This window comes from Lepidochelys olivacea (assembly GCF_965140295.1).
Source record: "Lepidochelys olivacea isolate rLepOli2 genome assembly, chromosome: 3".
NCBI lineage: Eukaryota > Metazoa > Chordata > Testudines > Cheloniidae > Lepidochelys > Lepidochelys olivacea.
Genome location: NC_140413.1, coordinates 48,666,635 through 48,693,629, shown reverse-complemented (window position 1 = coordinate 48,693,629; position 26,995 = coordinate 48,666,635).

Genomic DNA, 26,995 nt, shown 5'->3' with positions numbered 1-26,995 from the left:
GTCTATAAAATATCATGCTTAAATGAAGCCAGCTATGATTTGCTTTTTAACAAGTCCCTGAGTTAATTTACTGATGTCCTCTTATTCATACAAATCAAAAACAAGAAATAAACACCAGGTGCATAAACATAATTTCTTTTCAATTTCTTTCCCATAGATAGCTTCAAATCTGGGGGATATTCAACAACTGAGCTGAACAACTCCACCATTTTTCCACAGTAGGGGATAAGTGCCTTTACCTGATGTATAGTGCCAGGTTCTGTTCCCTCTGAATTATGGAGTGTTCCCTCATTTACCTAAAGAAGTATCAAGGATTTAAGGGCCACTCCTGCATGCCTTACTTAAGCAGAACTCCCAATTTTGCCTGAGCAAGGACTTCAGGATCAAGCACTTGAAATGGCTTTTCAGAAGTCTAAAAGATTTGAGTAGTTATTAATAAGCACTAGTATGTTAAGCCATTCTCTTAGCAGAAACAAATATTTATACTACTTTGTGTTTTCCTTATGTTCCAAATATTTCCTCTGGCTAAAGCTTTATGGAAATTTCACTGGAGAAGAAGACTGACTAATCCACAAAAATAAAACAGGAACTTTCCACTGTGAAAAGCCTAAAGGGTTGATCCTGCTCCCAGCGAAATCCATGGTAAAACTTCCATTGAATTCAGCAGGAATAGGATGTGGCCCCAAAATTTGAAACTGCAAATTCCACATCTGCACTGCTGGCATCAGTTATTATTATAATGCTCTTTAAAACTTGATTTTTCCTGACAAAGCCGTTGTCTTGTTTTCAAACTGTAGAATGAGAATAATTATTGGCACAAAAATCTTGGCAGTCTTTCTTCACACCAGCTGCATGAATATGTAGAAACCTGGAACACACATTGTTGTTTGGACAGTTACATAGTACCTTACTGCATTAAACTTCAGAAGCTGCTCTTTTCCTAGTTATTAAACCCTTTAAGAATTTCTAAAGAATAAAAACATTAAATGACAACAGATTACCATTTTTAAATTTCTTAGCTTCAAAATAGCCACCTTACAGATACTGTACCATAAGTAGCGTTAAACTTGTAAAAAAAACACACAGTTTTGTTTTGTTTCTTTCAAACCAAACATTGTCATAGCAAATCTGACAATTGCTAAAATTAAGGGTATATCACAATGAAGCCCAGCTGGTGTGTCTTAATCTAAAATCTCAAGTTGCTTTGGTACATTTCAAGCAAAATAAATACACAAGTATTTTTCAAACATTTTGTAGCCAGGATTCTGACCCTTTTAAAAAAAAATCATTTCGCTTTTAAGAGCCACATGCTTATATAGTATGGAGCTATCCTCCAGTTTTCTGTGTACAATTTTTCCCCCTCATAGAACTGGGGGCACAATCAAGCATAGATGCAAAGGACTGGATTTACAGTAGATGTCTAATGTGAGTCTAATAGGTATCTGTGGGATTGCCAGTTCTCACAAATTTGTGGTGAATGTGAGGATGTATACCATTTCTTTTTCTGTAGTAGGAAGCCTGGCAGAATAGGGCTAAAAACTGCATTACATTTATGACAGGTTTCAGAGTAGCAGCTGTGTTAGACTATATCCTTAGAAAGAAAAGGAGTACTTGTGGCACCTTAGACACTAACAAATTTATTACAGCATAAGCTTTCATGAGTTACAGCTCACTTCATCAGATGCATACAGTGGAAAATACAGTGGGGAGATTTTATATACACAGAGAACATGAAACAATGGGTGTTACCATACAGACTGTAACAAGAGTGATCAGGAAAGGTGAGCTATTACTAGCAGGAGAGCGGGGGTGGGGGGGAACCTTTTGTAGTGATAATCAAGGTGGGCCATTTCCAGCACTTTACAAGAACAGGAGGAGGGGAAATAAACAAGGGGAAATAGTTTTACTTTGTGTAATGACACATCCACTCCCAGTCTTTATTCAAGCCTAAATTAATTGTATCCAGTTTGCAAATTAATTCCAATTCAGCAGTCTCTCATTGGAGTCTGTATCTGAAGTTTTTTTGTTGAAGAATTGCCACTTTTAGGTCTGTAATCAAGTGACCAAAGAGATTGAAGTGTTCTCCAACTGGTTTTTGAATGTTATAATTCTTGACATCTGATTTGTGTCCATTTATTCTTTTACGTAGAGACTGTCCAGTTTGGCCAATGTACATGGCAGAGGGGCATTGCTGGCACATGATGGCATATATCACATTGGTAGATGCGCAGGTGAACGAGCCTCTGATAATGTGGCTGATGTGATTAGGCCCTATGATGGTGTCCCCTGAATAGATACATGGACACAGTTGAAAACGGGCTTTGTTGCAAGGATAGGTTCCCGGGTTAGTGTTTTTGTTGTGTGGTGTGTGGTTGCTGGTGAGTATTTGCTTCAGGTTGGGGGGCTGTCTGTAAGCAAGGACTAGCCTGTCTCCCAAGATCTGTGAGAGTGATGGGTCGTCCTTCAGGATAGGTTGTAGATCCTTGATGATGCGTTGGAGAGGTTTTAGTTGGGGGCTGAAGGTGATGGCTAGTGACGTTCTGTTATTTTCTTTGTTGGGCCTGTCCTGTAGTAGGTGACTTCTGGGTACTCTTCTGGCTCTGTCAATCTGTCAATCGTTTCTTCACTTCCGCAGGTGGGTATTGTAGTTGTAAGAACGCTGGATAGAGATCTTGTAAGTGTTTGTCTTTGTCTGAGAGGTTGGAGCAAATGTAGTTGTATTGTGGAGCTTGCTTCTAGACAATGGATCCTGTGGTGTGGTCTGGATGAAAGCTGGAGGCATGTAGGTAGGAATAAGGGTCAGTAGGTTTCCGATATAGGGTGGTGTTTATGTGACCATCGCTTATTAGCACAGTAGTGTCCAGGAAGTGGATCTCTTTCGTGGACTGGTCCAGGCTGAGGTTGATGGTGGGATGGAAATTGTTGAAATTATGGTGGAATTCCTCAAGAGCTTCTTTTCCATGGGTCCAGATGATGAAGATGTCATCAATGTAGCGTTAGGGGACAAGAGCTGATGAAGTGTTGTTCTAAATCAGCCATAAAAACGTTGGCATGCTGTGGGGCCATGCGGGTACCCATAGCAGTGCCGCTGATTTGAAGGTATACATTGTCCCCAAATGTGAAATAGTTATGGGTGAGGACAAAGTCATAAAGTCACCAGGTTTGCCGTGACATTATCGGGAATACTGTTCCTGATGGCTTGTAATCCCTCTTTGTGTGGAATGTTGGCGTACAGGGCTTCTACATCCATAGTGGCCAGGATGGTGTTTTCAGGAAGATCACCGATGGATTGTAGTTTCTTCAGGAAGTCAGTGGTGTCTCGAAGATAGCTGGGAGTGCTGGTAGCGTAGGGCCTGAGGAGGGAGTCTACATAGCCAGACAATCCTGCTATCAGGGTGCCAATGCCTGAGATGATGGGGCGTCCAGGATTTCCAGGTTTATGGATCTTGGGTAGCAGATAGAATACCCCTGGTTGGGATTCCAGGGGTGTGTCTGTGCGGATTTGTTCTTGTGCTTTTTCAGGGAGTTTCTTGAGCAAATGGTGTAGTTTCTTTTGGTAACCCTCAGTGGGATCAGAGGGTTATGGCTTGTAGAAAGTGGTGTTGGAGAGCTGCCTAGCAGCCTCTTGTTCATATTCCGACCTATTCACGATGACGACAGCACCTCCTTCATCAGCCTTTTTGATTATGATGTCAGAGTTGTTTCTGAAGCTGTGGATAACATAGTGTTCTGCATGGCTGAGATTATGGGGCAAGTAATGGGGCTTTTCCACAATTTCAGCCCATGCACGTCGGCGGAAGCACTCTATGTAGAAGTCCAATCTGTTGTTTCAACCTTCAGGAGGAGTCCACCTAGAATCCTTCTTTTTGTAGTGTTGGTAGGAAGGTCTCTGTGGATTAGTCCTCTTGATAGGTATGATCAACTTTATTGCCTTCATCTTGATGAGCAAAATTAGCTGTGTTTATTTAATTTATTATTAAAATTAGCTGTGTCTCTTGGCACGTACATTATGTCCAGCTGTGTTGCTTTCTTCTTTTAATGTTGTCGTCAGTAGCATTTCTTATATCTTGACAGGTATACCCAGCTGCTTTCCTTACCCCTTCACAGCTATGGCCAGCTGCATTTCTTGACCTTCAAAATGTGTGACAAAATGTATATTTCTCCTTGAACATTGTAAACGGCTGGATTGCTTATCTGACAGGTATTAACAGCCACACTGCCGTAAGTAAAACAGAATCTTCTTTCTTGACAGTTTTCAGTCAGCTGCTTCCCTTGACAGATATAAACAGATAGTTTTTCTTACTCCTTGACCATTGTGACCAGCTATATTGTACAACCATTGACAGAAAAAAACAGGTGCATCACTTCATCTATACAAATCCCTGTTTTCTGCACCTCATACATGTACAATTAGATTATTTCTTGGCAGGTACAACTAATGGAGTTCAGTATCTTTTCACAGTAGAACAGTTGCAGTGTTTAAGTTTTCACAAACAGTTGCACCCTGTCTAGCTACAACAAATTGCACTGCATACTGATGGATTGGATACTGCAGAGACCTCAATTACGTATCCATTGACAGGTGAAATTGTTTCCCTACATATATACAGCCAAGCTGCAGCACTCAACTTTTAAAAGATACAGCCACCTGCATTTAGGTGCAAAAAGCTGCACTGTTTTTTTCAAAATTATACAGGCTTTATGATATAACTTGATAAGTGCAACAATTGTGGGTTTTTTATTGTGTGTGCTTGGTTCTGTAAGTTAAGGAGAGTCAACCCAACATCTTAAAGAATTTGAGATAACTGAGTAAAATTAAAATATCCTGCATTACAACAAATAATATAAGAAGCTTTGTTGATTTTAGGTTTGTGTGGCAGGGGGCTTGGAGGGACTAGTGGTTAGAGTCCTTGGCTTTCAGCCCCCTGCTCTGTAGAGGGGCCTCAGTCTTTAAGGCTGGAGGAGGGCAGGATAGAAGGACCTAGCCCTTCTTCCCTCTCCACCGGGTCCTAGTCCAGGGCACTGTGTGCGTCAACCCCTGAACAGAGGCAGCCCTCCCAGTAGGGAGTCTAAAGCCACCGTCCTGGGCTACTTCCTACCAGTGTCTGTTCAGTTTGGGGCATGGCACCTCTAGTCCAATTTGCTGGGTGGCTGGCTTGCCTCTCTTAGTGCCCTCCTGTGGATCTTGGGTGGCATCTTGCCACGGTCCCAGGCTTCCTCGTGCAGGGCAGCTGCAAGTTGGAACCCCACAATATCTCTGGGCTTTGCTCACTCAGTTACCTCAGGTACCAGAGGCTCCTAGGTCTCCTCTGCAGTCTCCCTTGGCTGGAGAGACAGTGCTTCCTCCCAGGTGGATGCCTTGGCTGGCAGGCTAGTGATCCTTCTCTTTGCCAGTCAGCCCTGAGGTGAGCCAGCTTCCCTCCTTTTCTCCACCCTCCAGACCTGGCGTTGGCTGCAGGTATAACAGGGTGGGGCTAGCTGGACCCAAAGGCTCTCTTTAACCCTTGGTGTGCTGATGGGTAGTTTCTCTGCTTCATCACAGTTTGTTTGCTTGTTTTGGATTGTGATGGCTGTGAGTTAGGTGTTTGTTTGTTTGTTAATTTTTAAGTGGCAGGCGTAGGGCTCCAGCAAGGCCTAGGCATAACTAAGAATATGAACCACAGTAGGCGTTGGCAGAATAGTAACACCCTAGGTGTCAGCTAACCAAGTAAGCATATGCCTGACCAGAGAGAATGGTACAAGAACACACTGACCCCTCTTAAAGATAAGGAGGGGATGACAGGATAATGGATGAGGATATTTTGTTTGAACTAGCGGGAACAAGATACAAGGTGTAACCTTTGTAATGTAATAAGTACACTTGTTTATATCAGTGTTTAAAAGGAGAAGTCATAAATCTGGCCAAGTGCCTTTGCCACCAAACTAAGCCTGTGGTCTTTCCTTATGAAAAACATGGAGGTCTGCTGAATCAACACGCTGCACTATCTGCTAGTTCAGCTAACACCGACGCTCTGAAAACAGCAGCATTAACAACGCTCTGCAGCCCTAACAACACTGGTGACCTCGAACACTGATTTGGTAAGAGGCAAGCTGTTCGTGCTTAGGGTCACAACCTGAGATGGCAGAAAACTTGGAACTAGGGAATCCCCTCATCCCATCGTCAACAAATTCCCACAGAGTTTGATAAAGTATGGACGCACTGGGTAACAAGTAAAGGCAGTCCATGTGAGTTCTAAAAAGAAAGTGGGGAGACATGGACTGAAATTTGTAAGGCAATGGCAGAGACTATAGCAAAGAAGAAGAGGGAAAAGAGGAAGAAGAAGAAATGTAAAATATTACAAACTGTGGCCATGGCTGTTAGATGGGTAAGACAACACCACAAAATTGGCAGGGCAAATAACAGAAACAAAAATAGTTAGAAGAAGCAACAGAGCACTGAAAAGCTGCCCAGACACATGATATGTTACAGCAGGCACTGGAATAGAATAGAAAATTCGAAACCACTGTAGAGAACCTGCAAAAAAAGAAGTGCCAACCTCTGCTGTAAAGCTTGGTGGATAACAATAAGCTTCAGGTACTTAAATAGTGCCTGAAGGACGGGGACAGAAATGGAAAAAGGTGGCCCTAGCAAAATGGAGTAACTCAAAGCAACAATCAGCAAGCAGTCCATGGGCAGGGGCCACCACACTGCAACCACCACCATATGATGAGAACCAGGTTCTGGAAAAACTTAAGCTGAAACCTAGAGAGGTACCTGTAAGAACAGAGAAAGTAAGTGCATAGGGAGAAATCAAATAATGTGACTAGATTAGTAGATAAGATGGACGAGGAAACAGTATGGTTAACAGAGCACCTCAAGAGAAAGGCCATGACTTCTTTGCGGGTGGTTGGAGGAAAAAGGATATAGAAATAATAAACCGACTGCGAGCAGGTTAGAATAGATGCATTAACATATGGAATTAGGGTTCACAACCCTCCAGGATTGTCCTGGAGTCTCCAGGAATTAAAAATTAATTTTAAATTAAAGATTGTGTCATGTGCATGGGTGGTGAGTTCTATGGGCACCACAGGCCCGGCTCCAACACTGATCTCTCCCTCGGCCCCGCCTTCTCCCCCACCTGGGGCAATTTAAAATGGCCCAGGGCCCCCACTCACCACCGGCAGCACAGTGGAGCTGAGCTTCTTCCTGCCTGCTCTCTCCATGTGGCTGCCAGCCCCTCCCTGCAGCCCCTGGGTAGGGTAGGTCTGTGTCCCGCCCCAAGCACCCCTGCAGCCAATAGGAAGCTGTGGGGGCAGTGCCTGGATGTAGCAGCACACAGAGGCCCCCAGCCTGCCCTGCCTAGGAGCCCCAGGTAAACGCTGCACCCCCACCCCTTTTCCACCCACCCCTTCTGGCCCCAAACTCCTTCCCAGAGCCTGCACCCACTCCCTCTGCACCCCCTCCCACCCACAAACTCCCTCTCAGAGCCTACACCTCCTCCCCCTTCCCACACACCCCATCCCGCTCCCAAACTCCCTCCCAGAGCCTGCATCCCCACCCCTTTCCCACACACCCCCTCTGCCCCCAAACTTCCTCCCAGAGCCTGCACTCCCTCCTTCTGCACCATCTCCCATCCCCAAACTCCCTCCCAGAGCGTGCACCCCTCACCCCCTCCTGCACCCAAACTCCCTCCCAGAGCCCCCAGCACCCCCACCCCCTGCCCCACCCGGAGCCTGCACCCAGTATCCAAACTCCCTCCCAGAGCCTGCACCCCAGACCCCCTCCCCCACCCAAACTCCCTCCCAGAGCCCAACCTCTCACCCGTCCTGCACCCCAATCCCCTGCCTCAGCCCAGGGCTTGCACCTCAGACCTCCTCCCCCCAGCCAAATTCCCTCCCAGACCGGGGCAGCAGGTGTGGGTGGAGTTTGGGGGGGGTTGCAGTTTGGGGGATGGGCTCTGGGTGTTCTGGGCACCACCAAAATTTCTACAAACCTGCTGCCCTGGTCATGTGATGAAATCTCCAGGAATTCATCCAACCAAAGTTGGCAACTGTACATGGAATTGCCCAGAAATGGTTAACTGCAAAAGAGAAGGGCACTTCTGTAATCCATTTGACATGCAGACAAAAGCAACAGGCAGTGAGAGAACAAATTCAGTTTTGCGGGAGCAGGTAGGAACCCCTGTTCTCTTCCCAGAGACAGGATAAAACCCATCGGTCCAGGTTTCAAAACCCCCTGCTCCAACCCACAGAACCCCACTCACCTCCCAGAGCTAATAATACTACCTCCTTTCTCAAATATAATACCCTCTATGTTTTCTAAACTCATTGCTGCTGCTGCTGCCCATACTTTAAATTGACCTCACAGAATTAGTCACTCTCTCTTGGCTCATGTCTCCCTCCCTTCTTAGGTTGCTCTGCCCCTCAGCCCCACTCCTTCTGCCCTCTTCATTTTAAAAGTTAGAAGTTATAGTTATTACAGAAACACCCATTGCAGAAAGAGCTAAAGCAACTGAAAAAAAATACAAAACCAAGAAATCAAACAAAGTAAAAACTTAAGATAAAAACATTACCTTTAAATTAGTCCAGTAAATTAACTATTTTAACCCTTCAGGAACAAAACAGCTGAAGAGACTGTTGAAGATATGGTTGCTAAAAAACAGAAATGCTAGCTCTGCTTCTAACCCTAGCCATTAAATAATATCTGAACATGGGTTTCCCTTATTTCTAAATAGTAGCATTTCTAAGATAAAAGTAAAGTAACATAAAGGAATTAAAACAACAAAGCAGGCAAACAATTTAATAAGAATTGATAAAAAATCCTATTAAAAGTTTTAAATAAAAAGGTAATAACTTGCTTACTTGAAAGTTTAACTCTTTTGTTCACGTGTTTGTTTTCTAAAATGCATTGCCTTAATAACTTGTATAGTTATAAATGCAATTCTGGCACCATTAGTCTTTAATTGTAAGTTTGTCATGTATGTTGTCCTGTATTATGTGTTGGGTGTGTGTCACATGAGTATTTTTTATTTTGTTTTAATTTTGTTGCATCAAAAGCCAATTTTGTACTCATTTTTTAAAAATATAAGTGGTATCACACTATTTTAAAATTTTGGTTGTGTGATAACCATCATATACCTAATTGATTTTTTTTGCAAAGCTCAAAAAGGCATCAGTCATAAGTATGTGTACATATATATCTGCATCAACAAACAATGCAATTGCAAACAAAAAGGGTTTTCTTTTATTAGTCACAGGCTTATTATTCAAAGGGAAAAAAACAGCTGACAACAGACAATATCAGAGCATGATAAAGAAAACCCCAGGCATCGTAAGAAGAAAATATTAAGTGCTTTTAAATAACAAACTGGCCAATGATACATTATTCTACCCTATATGAACAATTAAGTATGCAATAAACTATAAAAATTAGCCAGGCCTGGTCCAACTGTTATTTAAATTGTATATTATTAAGCAAAGTGGCTTCATGTACCTGTGCTTTTAAATCTTTCTTACTGAAACATGGCTGAATTTGGTTATGGTGTAAAGGCAATGTCTCATTACTCTTCTTCTGCTTGCATGGCAAATGTGTAACTACTAAAGATGACAGGCTTCTAAACGATGATGCAGTATACTTTGTTTCTACCATCTTCATCATAAAGTTTTGAACCTTTAGAGTAGAATGTTTTCTACTTGTTTTTCCTTCCCTAGTGTTAGCTAGATAATACTTAGCCTTTCCATGAGTGCAGGGGACTGGACAAGATGACTTCTCAAGGTCAGTCCTATGATTGTTGCAGAGTTTGTGGAGGAACACCACCCTTGCCACCATGGGTGTATAGGGATGTCAGCTCTCTATACACTGAAATCTCTCAAAACGGCATAGCTGCCTGCCTCAAATATTTACAAGACAACGGACAACCCTCAGATATCCACCCGAACACAGCATCAAATTCATCCATTTCATCCTCACCCATAACACTTTTATATTAAACAATAAACACTTTGGCTAAACCATAGGAACAGCCATGGGTACTAGGATGGCTCCCCAATATGCCAATCTCTTCATGGGCTACACTGAAGAATAGTTCCTGGACAAATGCTGCACAAAACCAATGATATATGTGAGATACATCAATGATATTTTCATCCTCTGGACAGCCACTTTAAACTCCCTCATAAATTTCCATCACTAATTCAACAACCACCACTCATGTGTTACACTCTTTCTGGAACACTCCCCCACCACCATCATCTTCTTGGACACCACAATCAGCTTCAACAATGGAACCCTACAGACAACTATGTACAAGAAACGCACAGCTTACCACACCTGCCTTCAGATCCAGTAACCACCCCAAACACACAGCCAGGCACTAAGAAACCACAGAATATGCTCCCAGGAAAAAGTCCATGATATACATCTTAACACACTCAAAACTGCCTTCACCAAGCAAGGACACTCCACCGGAGAAGTAGATCACATCATGGAAAGTGTCACCCAAATATCCCCGAGAAAACCTGCTTCAATTCAGAAATAAAACTCCTTCCAACCACACACCTCTAGTTGTCACCAACGATCCCAAACTGGAACCCATATGGGGTATCATCAAATAACTACAACCCATACTTGATGGGGAATCCCATCCTGAAACAAATCTTTCCTGAACTGCTCTTCTGACCTTCAAACAATGCCCCCAACCTCTCCAAGCTCATCATCAGAAGCAAGCTCCCCAGAGATCAGGACAAACCAACTCAAAGGGTCAGGACTTCTACAGTTACAGCATCATGAAATTTCAGATTTAAATATCTGAAATCATTAAATTTATTATTTTTTAAATCTTATGACCATGAAATTGACCAAAATGGACTATGAATTTGGTAGGGCCCTGTCTATAACCCACTAACAACTCCCCGGCAGCTTCTTCCCCCAGCTTCTTTTCCTCCTTATGACTGGAGGGGTGTTAATGGGCCACTTCACCTTGAATGGTCCCTTGATATATGTGTTACCTACTTATGCTAAACAATCTGTTCCATCTTGTACTTGGCTGTGACACTCTGAATTAGTTTCCCAAACCTGAAGAGCTCTGTGTAAGCTTGAAAGCTTTTCTCTCGCACCACAGAAATTGATCTAATAAAAGATATTACTTCACTCTTCTCGCTAATATCCTGGGACCAACATGGCTACAGCAATCCTGTGTATTACAAAAGCAAATTACAAACAGGACAATCTGTGTGGAGCCATGTTGGAAGTTTTCCTTTGAACAACCAAACCTTCCTTGTACTTAACTTGTACCGAAATAGTTAATATTTTGCTGAAGTTTAAAGTTTAGAAGTGGAAAATTAATAGTTTTGTTTGCCTTTACTGCAGGAAATCCAGTAGCTCCCTATCCTCTCACTGTTGGTTTGATTAGTACATTTTTAGAACATCTAGTCTGACCTTCTGCATATTATATTCTACCAAATTTTCAGTTAGCCCCTCCATTGAGACCAATAACTTGTGTTTGACTAAACCCAGAAAGCATTCAATCTTGATTTGAAGACTTCAAGGCATGAAGAATCCACCACTTCCCTTGGTACTTTGTTCCCACAGTTAATCACACTCACTGTTAAAATTTTGTGACTTATTTTTAATTTGAATTTGTCTGGCTTTAACTTCCAGCCCTTGCTAGTGATGACCATAGGCCCAGTCCTTCAAATTGAGGGATAAAGTAAAGGGGAGTATGAACTCACTTCCCTCCCTCCCTTAGATAAACAGCCTTTCCTTCAGCATCCCCCTGCTATATGGCTGGTGTGGTGAGAACACCAGACCCCATTGCAATCTATTTTAAACACTCCTTCAAACCTTGACTGACACAGACAGACCCACTGAAATCAGTGGATCAGATTCTGATCTCAGTTGTTCTGGTATAAGTCTGAGGTAACGCCTCTGAAATGGATAGAGATCAGAGACTCCAGATTTGGGCCCTTATGCTACAACTTGTTGCACACAAGCAGAGACCTTCATGCAACAGAGACACACTTACTTTACTGGGTATCTGCATATGAACAAGTGACAGGACTGGGGTCTTACACTGGAATACCCAAAAGCAGAAACTTGTCCCATGGGACTAGATGAACAAAAGATATTTAAACAGATTATCAAGGGCACTGAGGGCCACTTTTATTAGTTGTAGGACAGAATGAGATTTTAAAATGCCTATTTCTTAGAAGATATTAAAATCTATAGGTCTTCATTTAGTTTATACTCAAAAAAAAAACTTACATTGAGGTGAATGGGGGTTTTGCCTGGGCAAGGACTTAATAAGGCCCAAGGATATTGCGCCAAGACAATACTTTGGAAGACTTTAAATTTCTGAAATTCTCAGCAAGAGCTTTTGGATATTGTCCTTGAAACTAATTTTTATTGGTGCAAAATCTACCTCAATTATGGTAGACTTGGATCTGAATATTTCAGTATTCCATTTTCTTGTACCTAAAATACTGCAGAATTTAGTTTTATTCCTATAGATCAGCTATCACTTCTAATATCTTCCAATTATATTATCCTGCTACTTTAAATTGAGGATGGCTTTTCTTAAATTAAATTACTTTCCTCTTCTGCTTGCATGGTAAATGTGCAAGTACCAAGGATGGATGGCTTCTAAACAATGATGCAGGATACTTTATGTCTGCCATCTTCATCATAAAGTTTTGGAACTTTTAGAAGTGACTATGTTTTCTACTTGTTTTCCTTTCCCTAGTATGAGCTAGCTCAAAGTTTCCTGCCTTTTTTTCTTTATGGGTGTGAACCTGGATCTGGTTTCCATGTCTGCAATGACTTGACCTCAGTCTGACAGCACATTATGAGAAGTTGCAAGATTTATTGGCAGGAGAGAGTCCATTGGAAAAAAAGAAGCAGGCTAGTGGTAATTGGAGACTGAGTCTGTGTCTGGAGTCCAGCTGTGCCTTACCCACAGAGTTCCCTATAGATGACTTATTCCAAATTGTTCAACTATCCAAAGCTGACTTTTTTTAAATTATAGAAGAATAGACTGAACGTATGCTGGATACCTTTTCATTTAACAACACAACTAGATATTCTTCTTTAATACAACTGAGTTTAGTTGTACATAAAGCAGTAGAAAGTAATTATTATTCTTAATTTGTACTGCAGTAGCAGGTAGGAGCCTGAGTCATGACCAGGACCCTGTTGTGCTAGGCACTATACAAATGTAACCCTTCTGCCCGTCAGAGTTGGCAGCAACAAGGGCTGGGTTCAGTATCTAGGGGTTCCGTTTCAATAACGCAATGCAAAACCGGCTCGAGCCCCCACCCAGTGACCTGGGACAATTACATACCACCCCCCTGGGTGCCTCTTAGAGGCAATACTTCCCCTCTCGCAAGCACAGAGTCTGAGAGTAACAAAAGCCTTTTAATAAAGGAGGGAAACAATGCGGCATTATGTTGAGGAAACACCACAAACAAGATTCATAACACCAACCATGAGCAAACGACCCACCCCCAAGTAAGTTTGGCAGTGTCCTTTTCCCCTCAGGATCTTAAGTCCAGCAACCCAATAGTCACCGTCACCCCCACACACATACAGTTTCTGTCCTTGGTCAGTGCAGCCCCCCAGAGTTCAGAAGTTCATCTGCAGAGTTTACCTCCCAGCCTGGATGGAAGAGGAGGGAGGTATGGGGGGCATCTTACATGCTCTACTGCTGAACAGCCAAGTGCCACGCCTCTCCATGAGGTTCTGCTGCAATCTTCACCGCCAGCTGCACCTCTCCACTAGCCGCCCTGCTATTCACTGTGCTCCACTCTCCCCACCTTTCTGCTAGCCATCCTGCTGTCCGCTCACCAACTTGTCTTCAGGGCCTTCCCTACTTAACACAGCTTTCAGTGATCTCAGTTCTTAGTAACTTCAGTTCTTTAATGATTTCAGCTCTCAGTGATTTTTATCTGGTAGTAGGGGAGCCCCAATGCTGGTACACCACTAGCCCAAAGAAAGCCTAATGCTTAGACCTAGAGATTAGTGATTTCAGCTCTGCTGCATGTAACAAGACTTCTAATGGAGCCAAAATTAGCTCTGTTATTACACAGTGAAGAGGTCAAAGTACTATTTCAGACCCTCAGAAGAGGACCCACATTACCAGGTATACATGCCCACCTCCAACCTCTCACAATTCACTGGGTTTTGGAACCCATGTCCCTTGCCTAACGAGTGCTACTTAGTGCCTATTATCTGTTTGACCTAACCATCAGCTATGGTTCAGTTCTGTGACCTCTAATTTAGAAGACCTACAGCCTGATCCTATGGGGGTAATGAGTGCCTCCTGCAAAGGGCTAAGAATCCTCAATTCCTATTGCATTTGCGGGTAGTTCCAGATGCTTAGCAACTTCGAGAGCAGGCCCCAAGTCAATATTGTTATACTTGACAACATAAGACAAATCAGAAGGCCTACTTCATCAATATTATAAAAATTACAATTGCAACCTACAGAATTCATAGTACTTTAAGCCAAAATACTTTTAAAGTCTTTAAAGGAGTATTACCAACTTGAATTTTGATATGTTGTAAAATCAAGCTCTTATCAAGCCAGAGACAAAAAGGTTTCCATGGTGTTTTTTTCTTTTAACATTCTAGTGGAAACATTTGTTTCTAAACAAATAAAAGAAGCACCTGCAGTTTTTGCAATCCAAGCATGGCAGCACTGTGAACCTGCAAGTGAAACTCTGTCTGTAAACAAAAGTGAAATTGTCTTAATTTCATTGTCCCAAACTGAGAGAAAGCAAAAAGTAAATAAACAGTATAAATAGTGAAAAGTAGGTTGGACTTCTAAATTTATTTTCATTTTAATGATTTAAGGCACAGTTTCTCAAACCATGGTTTGCAACCCAAAATTGGGTCACCAGAATATGTCAAAGGGGCATGTGGGAGGCCCTAGCCTTGGTGAGGGGGGAAAGAGACGCATCCTGCCCTGGGGAGAAGGATGGAAGGTCCTGGTGGAATGGTTGCAGACCTCCCCCACACTCCCTCTGCAGTGGCAGTTTCTGAGGCTCCTGTCCCACAGGGTTGGCTGGGCTCAGCTCCCTGCTCTGGGCATTGCAACCTGTTGCATGGGGTCGCAGCACCACTCAGGTTTGGCCCAGCTGCTCCTCCAGTGAGTGGTGCTGCAATCCTATGCACCTGGTCACAATGCCACTCGCACAAATTTGGCCTGGCTGGCCTGGCACTGGGGGACCGGGCCAAACCTAAGTGGCACTACAATCCCAGATGTTCCAATGCTCAGAGCAGGGGAGCTGATCCCTGCCAGCTCCATAGGACAAGAGCTGCCACTCGGGTATGTATGATGTGTGTCATATGTACAGCTTTGGGTGCTACTGATCCACAACAACCAGTGATTGTAAAGGCTGGTTCACAGTTTGTCTTGGCTGGGGAATAATTACAAAGGCCATTCATTGAATTCATATGGTTAGCATAGCAGTTCCTGTGGAACATCGACAATTTAGAACCTGAAGTTCTTGCAACAAAAGCTCTATAATACAGTTATTTGAGCAGAAGCAGGTGTCAGTGATTAGCCAATCAAATGCAACATTCCATCATTTTACTTGCAGTGGAGAGTTTGGAGTGTATTTTAGTCAGAAAAGTGAGTCGTCTAATCAATGAAATGGAGACATTTTTAAACTGTCCTGTTGCACATAGCAGTGATAGTGAGAATACTTCACAGTGTGAAAGGAAAGTAATCATAGGTAAGATCCTGCTTAAGTTTGCGGTTTTGTTTATTGAGGACTGAAAAGGTGAACCTAGGCTGCAGTGCATGATCTGCAGTGACCATTAACTAACGAAAGCCTAAAATCGTCAAAATTATGCAGGCATTTGGAGGCAAAGCACCCAAGCTATAAAGCCAAGGCAGTTGATCTTTTTCAACTAAAAAGAAAAACTAAAAAGATTTGGAAATGTCAAAAAAATTCTTGAATGTGGGTATGCCCTCCAGGCATACTGCATGCCTCTTACCTTGTTGCACACCACACTGCCAAATGTTTGAGCTTTTTTACAATTGCTAAGGAGTTACAAATGGATCCTGAGCCCCCAAAGGGTGAGACCCACTGATCTAAGGTAGTATCAGCAATAAGAAATTTGATTATAAGATATGGTTTTTAAAGATGTGTCCCTTTAAACAAACAAAAAAAATCCAGTTGCAATTTTGCGCTGCATAAGACTGGCCCAAGGAGGCTGCAGCAGTGCTGGATAAACCAGAAAAAGTTCACAATTAAATTTCAAAGTACAATGGATGAAGTGGTTGAGCTCTCATGAGATGCAGAAAAAGAATTTATAGAGTCAGCTGGGATTATCTGTTCTGGAAGAGCATTTTGAGGCTTCACACAGATATTCAGGCTCATGTAACTGCTAATGGGATGAAATATGAGTCATTTTCAGTTTGCAAAAGTGCAAGCCATGGGTGCCTACTTTCTTCTTTTACTTTTTGGTTTGGCCATGGAATCTGTCACTGTAGCACCATGTCAGAAGAATAGAATTAAAATTGGGGACCATGAGATTGAAGAACTGTGGTATGCTGTATTTGTTACAGGCCCAAATTAACACCATTTCTGGAATTTTAGACCTAATTGATAATTGTAATAAATAAAACCAGACAGTAAAGAAAAAAACAAAGATAATGAGTCCAGTCATCTCCAACCACCTTGTACCGCTCATATGGTGCAAAGTGGTCAGATTCTAGCTGTATGTAGCCACTGGAGAATTTTCATCAAAGAGCAAGTACCCACAGGTGTAAAGCCTCTGTAGGCAAAGGGCCAGAAGAGATCTCAGTGCCGGAGAAAAGGGACCATCACCAAGACTCCTGCTACCCACACAAAAACTTGCCACCAGATAAAAAGTGGAAGAATTAGTTCCTCTAATCAGCCTCCTACCACCTATGTTTTGAAATGTCCCCTCTCTGAGGGGAGGGTTCTAAACTACCCTTTCCTCAACTTGCTAAATAATTTAGTTAGAGTTCAGTTCTAGCCTGGATTTGGCCAAGTTTCAGTGCAGGAGTCTGTCTTGATTTGAATCAAGCTGGTTTGCCCATTCCCAATGGACACAACATGGACATTATATAGCACTCTCAATTGTATAAGAGTTATGTCTGGGAGAGAACACACGCACACAAGAGGGTCAAATTCTTCCCTCAGGTAAACAATTGGAACACTCTTGATGTGAAGTGAGAGCGATTGCACAGATGTGAGTAAGGGCAGAATTTCAGACAGACAGTAGGCTTCACACAAACACAAGTTCTCACATCACCATACCCACCCTAGACTGAGCATAACAACAGCTTTAATTATTCCAAATTCACACCAACAAGGGAAATGTGAAATGAGTGAATTCTTTTATTCAGTGACAAAAATGTATCCTCACATTTCTCTCTCTAAAAACCAGAGCAATACTGTGTTTTAGGAGAGAAATCAGTGCTCTATGTTGTTAGAGAATGAGCAGGGGGACCCAGAGGCGGATTGAGTAAATGGGCTTCTTTATTGCGGTACTTGTTCCCCTCGATCCAATTGTCGAGTAAGCACTGAGTTAATTACATCACACTTTTTTATATAAGTTAATCTGTAAATATTTACATTCACTACAACACCCCCAAAACCCTTCTTGAGTAATATGAATGCTCATATAATGAATATTAATAGCTATATACTGAATATAATTATCCCCACCCCTGATTACTATTTACAGCATTAGCATATTCTACAGATAATTGTACCTTGAAGATACATTTCTTTGCAGTAATTGCAGCCTCAAATTCGCTTGATCAGCAGTTTGCAGGGAAGGGCGGTAGGGGCCATGACCCCAAGCTCATTTATGTGGCTGGGAAAGGAAAGGAAAGGAAAGGAAAGGGAGATATCACTGCTTTACATAAAGAGTATTCTTTAGATCCCCATATTCCTTATGCAGCTGCAACACTTATCAATCCTCAACAAGGGGCCTCGGGCGGAAGGGACAGGGCTGGGGGGTCAGAGCCAGCCCCGGCCCACCCTGTACCAGCAAGTGCCTCCTTCTCCCTCCCCGGGATAACAGCGGCAGCCGGGGGATCTGGCAGCGGTTTAAAGGGCTCAGGGCAGTAGCGGCGGCCGGAGCCCTGGGCCCTTTAAATCGTCCCTGGAGCCCCACCGCCACTTTCCCAGAGCTCCAGCAGCAGGGCTCCGGGAACAGGGCTCCAATCGCCACTACCATCCTGGGCCCTTTTAATCGTCCCTGGAGAAGCGGCAGTGGGGCTCCGGGGATGATTTAAAGGGCCCAGGGCTTGGCCACCACTACTACCCCAGGCCCTTTAAATCGCCCCCCAGCCCTGCCGCCGCTACCCCAGGGCTCCGGCAGCGGGGCTCCAGCTGCTTCTGGGAGCCACAGGCCCGTTAAATTGTGCCTGGGGAAGCCAATCCACCCCGGTACGGCACACTGGCTCTTGCCGGTACACCGTACCAGGGCATACCGGCTTACTTTCACCTCTGCTAATATCATGTTAGCGGTTACCCAGGTTTTAATTAACCCTTACATACCCCAACATATATTGCTCAAGGATAGGAGAGGCATGCTTCAAAAAGAAAGACAACATAATAAATCAGAGGATAAAAATAAACTTATACCAATCTTAAGATAACAATCAGTTACGTAGGCAAGGAAACAACATAGAAAAGAAACCTAAAATGCATTCTACAGGGGCTACAGCACTAAACGTTAATCTGAGATAAGGAGGTCTCCAAGCACTAGCCTCACAAGTAAGACATTGCATGAAAATAGCAACTGTCACCAAGGACATCGTAATTATGTAAAAAAACCGCAAAGAAACACAGATACCTCAAAAGGGAGTGAAGCAGCATTGTTTTCCATTGCAACACTGACATGTAAAGTACCGAGCCAAATGGTGACAGCCATCACAAACCACTGACACATCCTCCACAAACCTCCTCCGACATCTGATATTTACCATTCCATGACCGTGATACTGACAGAGCAGGTGCCAGCTCATGCCAAGGCCCCTAGGTTTCCACAGAACACTGAGAAATACATAGCTGGAACCAGTCTTGCTCACCTGTGCGTTAGTATTGTTAAATTAGATATTAGAATTATACACATGTGTTTAGTGTTTAGAGTTTATGAAAGGCTTGTATGTTGCTGCTGCATTAATCTCACTTATAATATCTGTATCTCATTATATAAGGTTATATTTAAGTGTTTGAATTATAATCCTCTGTATCTGTGTAAATCACCAAACAGAAGAAAGACATTAGCTAGTGTGAAATGCTAGCTCCCAGCAGAAGGTGTTACCTCCTGCCCAACACAGAAAGCTCATCAACACCAGATGAACTATTGTGGACACCAGAAGACAAAAGTCTTTGTTGATTGCTCCCCCACCCATGAAGAGGAGATGTGCAAATGAATTCCTCCATCAGCTGAACTGACAGCTCAGTGAAGGGGGAAAGGGAATAAAAATCCTTGACAAGGAGAAACTGGATCTTTATGCTGCTTGGCCTCTCACGGGCAAGGTTTTCTAGGCATAAGCAAGAGATCCCCAGTGTTTAGCCTGGGTTAGCCCTAAAGGACATATAAAACTTGACTATTATAGAAGCTTCTATTGCCTTTTGAAACTTCAGACTTCATGTTTTGTGTGTTTACCTGCTTTAACCTTGTAAATAACTCTATTTCCTTTTCCTATTAATAAATTTATATATAGTTTATTATAGGATTAGCTATAAGCATTGTCTTTGGTGTGAGATCTAAGGTACAATTGACCTGGGGTAAGTGACTGGTTCTTTGGGACTGGGGGTAACCTGAATATTGTTGTGATTTTTGGTGTTAGGGACCATCTATCACAAAGGCAAACTTGCCTAGTTGACAAGATAGATCAGAGTACCCAAGGGGACTCTCTGTGACTCCATAATTAGACTGTTAGCGTGCCTGAGGAGTTTACACTTGATACTTGACTGGTGAAATCTAAGTATAGAACTCACAGCCAGTTTGGAGTTTTTGCTGTGCCCCTTAGCAGCCTGCCCTCGGGTTGGTACTCACGCTCTTGAGCCACTGCAGGACAGTGGGGTGGGAGGAGGTATTGTTTCATGATCTCTGTGTGTATATAATATCTGCTGCAGTTTCCACGGTATGCATCCGATGAAGTGAGCTGTAGCTCACGAAAGCTCATGCTCAAATAAATTGATTAGTCTCTAAGGTGCCACAAGTACTCCTTTTCTTTTTGCGAATACAGACTAACACGGCTGTTACTCTGAAACCATCCATAGCATTGTACCTGATAAAGTACCCAGCAAGCAAAGTTATTTATCTATTTGTTATTAATCTGCTTTAGAGCAACATACATTTTATTTACAGTGGGTTTGCGTTGTTGGTTTTTTTGCTAATCATATTTTCAAAGTGTAGAACTACAACACTCTAGTTAGGAGTGGATTATTATAGGGAACTATTGTGATGGGGTATAAGGGAAATGGGTGAAAAAGTGTGAGGAAAAAGAGGCATCCTCTCTCACCTCCTCCCCATTTTAGAATAAAACATTGTAGCACTTTACCATAAAGGACAGCATGGCAGAAAATAAAATTTTTCCCTATGTGAATCCTTTACTGTTTTCTCGTAGTCCCAACTGCTCCCTTGACAACCTAGTTTTTACCTCACAATTCTTCCACCTCCCCCAAACACACACCTACCACATGACTCCATTTTCCCCTGCACTTAACCCTGCCCACCAGCTCAGAACGTCCCCAAGCCCTTTCATCTCCCTCTAAGTCAACCTTCACCAGCTCAGAAACAGCCCCACACACACTGATTAATTTATAAACTGAAAACTCTTCCTCTTCCTATCTAACCTCTCTACACGTCAGAATCACTTAATGAGCTTTGAGCTTTCTGCTACCCAGCACCCCAGAGGGACAGAACACTGCTTCCTGCTCATCCCCAACACACAGGTTTAGGGCAGGGCTGACTTCATTGTCTACAAAGAAGTCTGTATTCCATGTTCTGTGTCTCCTTCATGTGATGCAATAATTCCAAGGGACGAAGGCTATGGGAAGCATGTGCTGAGAGCTTTGTACTCGGCCTTTGTGAGACAAGCCTGAATTAGGCCTATAGAAGCCTCTATATTCTGCTCTGTGCTTCCTCACTATGCTATGTGCAGTCCACGTGCTACACAATCAGATTCCTCCAGTGGTAGCCAAGTCTGCTGGGTCAGCTGCAATACCACTGACATCTACGATATTATCAGTTGAGCTTAGCCCCCTTTGTCCCCGATGACCAGCAGCTCCCAATTAATCCAATACAGGGAACATTAAATTGCATATTCTGCACTGGTATTGCCTCTGTTCCCATCCATCACCACTCAAGGGTATTCACTACAGCCCATTAATTTCTGTTATGTGACCAGAATGGCATGTAAGCATAGGCTTTTCTGAAGACTTGGAAATACTGCAATTGCAGGGAAGTGCAGTTATAGTTAACAGGCATAAAAATGCTTCCTCATCACCCAACAAGGGACACTCTTTCATAGGCATAAGTCAAGGAAGCACTAGCCTAAATTGGGAAGCTCAGTAATATCATTTTTAATAACAGGCAGCTGATCCATTTCCTGCATGTTTGGAGTTTCAGTGTGTTACTTTTTGGTTTCTTGGCATGCCACAAGAGTGTATGACAAGCTGTATCCAAAATAAGGTATGAGGGGGAGGAAGAGGGAAGAAATGAAGAGCTGTGTGTTTTCTTTGCCAGTCATTTCATCCTATCTTCTCCATTTGTGTCTGTCTATTCAGTTGTATGCTTTTCAGGGCAGGAACTGTGTTCTTTTTGTATCTTGTACAGCACTGAGCATACTATTGGTCCTTAAATAATAACAGTCACTCAACAAAAAACATGAAAAAGGGACAAAGAATCTTGGGTCTCATGTATTAATCATTCGGATTAATGGTTTTGTTTTTTTCTTGAATTCATCCAAACAAAATAAATTAATTGTTCAACTTTTATTTAAGAGTTGGAAAAAGAGAAGAGACAGTTATTTCTAGCAATGGGTTTCCCACCAAATAAGCCATGCTAGGCCAGAGAATGAAATAATCAAAGTTCATGGGGGACAGCTCAGATTTGGAAACATCTTTTTACTTGGAATTTGTCCTTGGCAGGCACAGACTTGCACTTCGGGGAGGTGCCGAAAGTATTGGGAGAGTCAGGGCCATGACTTGCCTGCTCTTCATCTTTCCCTTCCCTGTTGGGGAGACAGTTTGCACCTACAGAATACATCTTGAGCAGTGCAGGGACTCCACTGCTGAACAGACAGCATAAAATTCTTCAACCCTGCCACCATTAAGTACCTATGAAGTGGTTATGTACAATGTGGCTCCCTATGCGCCAATAAGTTAATTCTCCTTCAGTCTGTGACAAAGACCATTCAGTGTCTTCTAAATTTGTTTTAATGTGTAGCTGCATCATAAGAAATATTATTGAGTTTAAAAAATATTACCATCAGTACTCAAATTTAAAGACTAAATAACAGATGGCAAGGGAGAGAAATTAGTTAAGCTTCAAAATCTTGACAGGTTGGCTTATGAATAAAGCTTATCCAATCCAAAACATTTCATATGTAAAGAGCTAAACCAGAACAAGAACAGCCCACAAAGCTGAGATGCCTCTTCAAATTATCATGTTAAGAGCTGTTGAATGGCTAGATCCTATGGACATGAAGATCCTGGCCTGTACTGTAGCTGTTTAATGGCTTGATTCTATTGGCATAGTTTTGCCTCCATTAAGATTGAAGGATCAGGATGGTCAGGATAAACAAGCCATAGCTAAGGCTATTTCCCCCATCCCCATTCGACAGCTAACCATGTAAGGGTTTACTCTTTCTAAGGAAGGATACCAAAATTAGCCCCAAAGCTTTGCCTACACAGAGAAATCCTACCAGTTTAAGTAAAATCAGGGTCATACTTTATAGGTACATTTAGAAATAGTTTATAAAAGGTTCATGAACTATTAATACATGTTTTAATAAATGATTACTAACAACTGATTGATTGGCTTATAACCATCGATAATATTTTGCTGATGTGCTTATAGCCATCATTGTCACACACAACTTATATCTATAACATGTTTATAGCACTATAATCGTTTACCAGTCCTATTCATAAACAATTTGTAAATGTGCCCTTAATACAAAGTGCAATCACAATCTGTTCAAAATCCAATTTAAACTGGTGCAACATTCTATGTAGACACACTTACATCATGTAAGTGGCACAAAGTGGTCTCAAAACAGATGCAGATGGCCAGCAGAGAATTCCCCCTGCACAATGTCTATCTCTTCCAGCAAAAGGCTGGCACAGTTGGTTCTGCCACTTCATGTGCTAGCCAACTTTCACCTCCAGTTTAAGGAGAAGGAAGGGATGTGTCAGATGTGGGGTCTGGGAGGGACAGGGAGAGAAGATGCATGGCAGAGCAGAATGGCGATACACCTAATTCTCCACTGATGCAAAGTCCATTGGAGAGTTCACATCACTGACATAAGCCTTTCTTTCGCTTTTTTGTTTCAAAATTTGTGAGTCATTAAATTGCATCTAAAACACTGCATTGGCACAGCTGTATTACACTTAAGTGAAGACACCCCTAGACCATTGGGAAACCTCCCATCGGTGTAATCCACCTCTGCGAGAGGCAGTAGCAATGTCGATGGGAGAAGCTCTCCCACAAACATAGTGCTGTCTACATTGGAGGTTAGGTTGGTGTAACTGGATGTTTCACACCCCGAGCAACATAGTTATACTGAATTAAGTCTGTAGTGTAGACCTGGCCAAAGAAGCAAAGTCAAGAACATAATTTTTTTTTCTTCTATATACCATGTATCACAAAACTATTCTAACCATTATGTACCCTCACCTTCCTCTAGGTCAGCAGTTCTCAAACTTCATTGCACCATGACCCTCTTCTGACCAGAAAAATTGCTACACGACCCCAGTGCCCTGTGTTACTCAGAATAGTTAGTATTTTAAATAAAAAAATGCATTACAAGGCTGTATCCACAAAAAGTAGCGACTTAAATATTTTAATTCACAATATGCTTGCAAGACAATCTTTATAGCCATCAGTAAAAAATAAATATGCACCTAAAGGGAGGAGTGAGCTTGTGTGGATGAACACAAATCCTGAAGCGGGGCTCTGTGTGGCTGAGATAAAGAGGGAGGTCATCTTCAACAGCGAGATGGGCCCTGTATTTGTTTTTCAGTAAAGTCAGTATTGAAAATCCAGCTTCACACAGGTAGGTGGATGAAAATGGCATGAGCGCTTTCAGTGCTGCAGATGACAGCTCTGGATATTCTTCTTGCACAGAAATCCAGAAATTAGCAAGAGGTTGCTCAGAAAATCTCAGCATCAATGTCTCATCATAGGAAAAGTTTATTAATGTTTCTTTCACTGTCAGCAACATATTAGCGCTTGCCGTCATTTCTGCATTAAAGGGATTTCTAATCCATGCCTCTGTTTTCAGGGAAGTATTCCTGAAACTGCTTTCCAGGTGGTTGATGATAAAGGGTTGCCAGTAATGCTTTGGCAAGGCATTTTCATTCAAAAAGTCAACTAGTAAAAAAAAGCTTCAAAACTGCCACTGTCCACACGAGCATCCCACAAGGAATGGCTGCTAAGTAAGCTTGCAAAGCAAGTCCCTTGATAACGGCAAACTTTTCAGCCAGCGGGGAATCTTTGTCTGAAAGAAAAATTCTCACTTCCACTCTGGGCTCAAATGAATGATTGAGAACCTTTCCCCGAGACAGCCGCCAAACTTCTGTGTGGTAAAGTAACTGATGGCACTCAGCTCCGATCTCATCACACAAAACTCCAAACAGACATACACTTGTTGAGCTACTCTTGATGAAGTTGACTGTGCAAACAGCTTCATTGAGAACTTGTTTTAGAATGTGTGGCAGGGTGGGTTTTTGTTTTTGGGGGTTTTTTTGGCAACTAGAGCTTGCCAGTGTATAAAACAGGGAGTCCCAACTGCTTGTGGTGCAACAGCCTGCACTTGGGTGACTGGCCCGCTGTTTCTTCCAGTCATTGCACTGCAAATTTCTACACAGTGCTGCCATTCCAAGCCAAAATCAGAGACAAAAGCATCCAAAAGTGGCAAGAGCTGTTCCCCTGTAGCACACGGTGGTAATGGCCAGCAGAACAGAAATTCCTCTTGGAGAGGGGAAAAAAGGACTTTGCTTGATTTTGGCAATCACTTGTTCAGTCCAGTCATTTACCATACTGTGAATGTGCCTGGCAATAGTGTAATTAGAGACAGGAATCAAATCAAATTGAGTTGCTCTTACTTTGCCCCAACATAATCAAACCCATTTTCTTGGCACATGGCAGAAAAAAGAATCTGTAATAGTGTGCGGTTTCCCAGTTTTAGCAATCCAGTATGACACAGCAAAAGATGCCTCAAGGGCTTTCTCATTTGCTGTAGCTGCCATTCTCCGTACTGTTTTCTGGCCCTTTAGCTCTCCCAGCTTTCACTGAAAAAAACAAACAATTTTGTTTGGAGGACTGTGCCATGGCTGCAAGTGCTACAGCATGCTTTTAAAGCTCTCCTTTGCCAGAACTTCACCACACACTGTGGCCATGGGTCCTCCTGAAATCCAACTGAATTAAAAAAAGAATAGCATATGTTCCTGGAGGATAGGTCCATCAGTGGCTATTAGCCAAGATGATCAGGGATGCAACCTCATGCTCTGGGTGTCCTAAGCCTCTTAAGTGCCAGAAGCTGGGAATGGATGACAGCTTTTAATACTGTCTCTCACATGACCTTCTCATAAACTAACTAGGGAAATGCAACCTAGACCATTTCCAGAGAGTAGTCATGCTTGCAGGGCATAATGAGTGGGGTCTGGCAGAGATCAGTTCTGGGTCTAATTTGTTCAATATCTTCATCAATGATTTAGATAATGGCATACAGAGTACACTTATAAAGTTTGCAGATGATACCAAGCTGGGAGAGGTTGCAAGTGCTTTGGAGGACAGGATTATAATTCAAAATGATCTGGACAAACTGGAGAAATGGTCTGAAGTAATGAAACTGATGAATGAAGGATGAAATTCAATAAGGACAAATGCAAAGTACTCCACTTAGGGAGGAACAATCAGTTGCACACATATAAAATGTGAAATGAGTGCCTAGGAAGGAGTACTGCGGAAAGGAATCTGGGGATCAGAGTGGACCACAAACTAAATATGAGTCAACAGTGTAACGCTGTTGTAAAAAAAGTGAACATCATTTTCAGATGTATTAGCAGGAGTGTTGTAAGCAAGACACGAGAAATAATTCTTCCACTCTACTCCATGCTGATTAGGCCTCAACTGGAGTATTGTGTCCAGTTCTGGGCACTACATTTAAGGAAGGATGTGGACAAATTGGAGAGAATCCAGAGAAGAGCAACAAAGATGATTAAAAATGATTAAATGATTAAAGGTCTAGAAAACATGACCTATGAGGAAAGATTGAAAAAATTGGGTTTGTTTAGCCTGGAAAGGAAAAGACTGAGAGGGGACATGACAAAAGATTTCAAGTCTGTAAAAGGAGGAGAAAGAAAAATTGTTTTTCTTAACCTCTGAGGATGCAACAAGAAGCAGTGGGCTTAAATTGCAGCAAGGGAGGTTTAGGTTGGACATTAGGAAAATCTTCCTGTCTGGGTGGTTTAGCACTGGAATAAATTGCCCAGGGAGGTTGTGGAGTCTCCATCATTGGAGATTTTTAAGAGCAGGTTAGACAAACACCTGTCAGAAATGGTCTCGAAAATTAGACTAGAAAAATCCTGCCATGAGTGCAGGGGACTGGACTAGATGACCTCTCGAGGTCCCTTCCAGTTCTATGATTTTATTATTCCATGACAGGAGTTGGATCAATTGATAATTTCCCTGTTCTGTTCATTCCCTCTGAAGCACCGGGCATTGACCAGTGTCAGAAAACAGGATGCTGGGCTAGATGGACCATTGGTCTGACCCAGTGTGCCTTTGTAT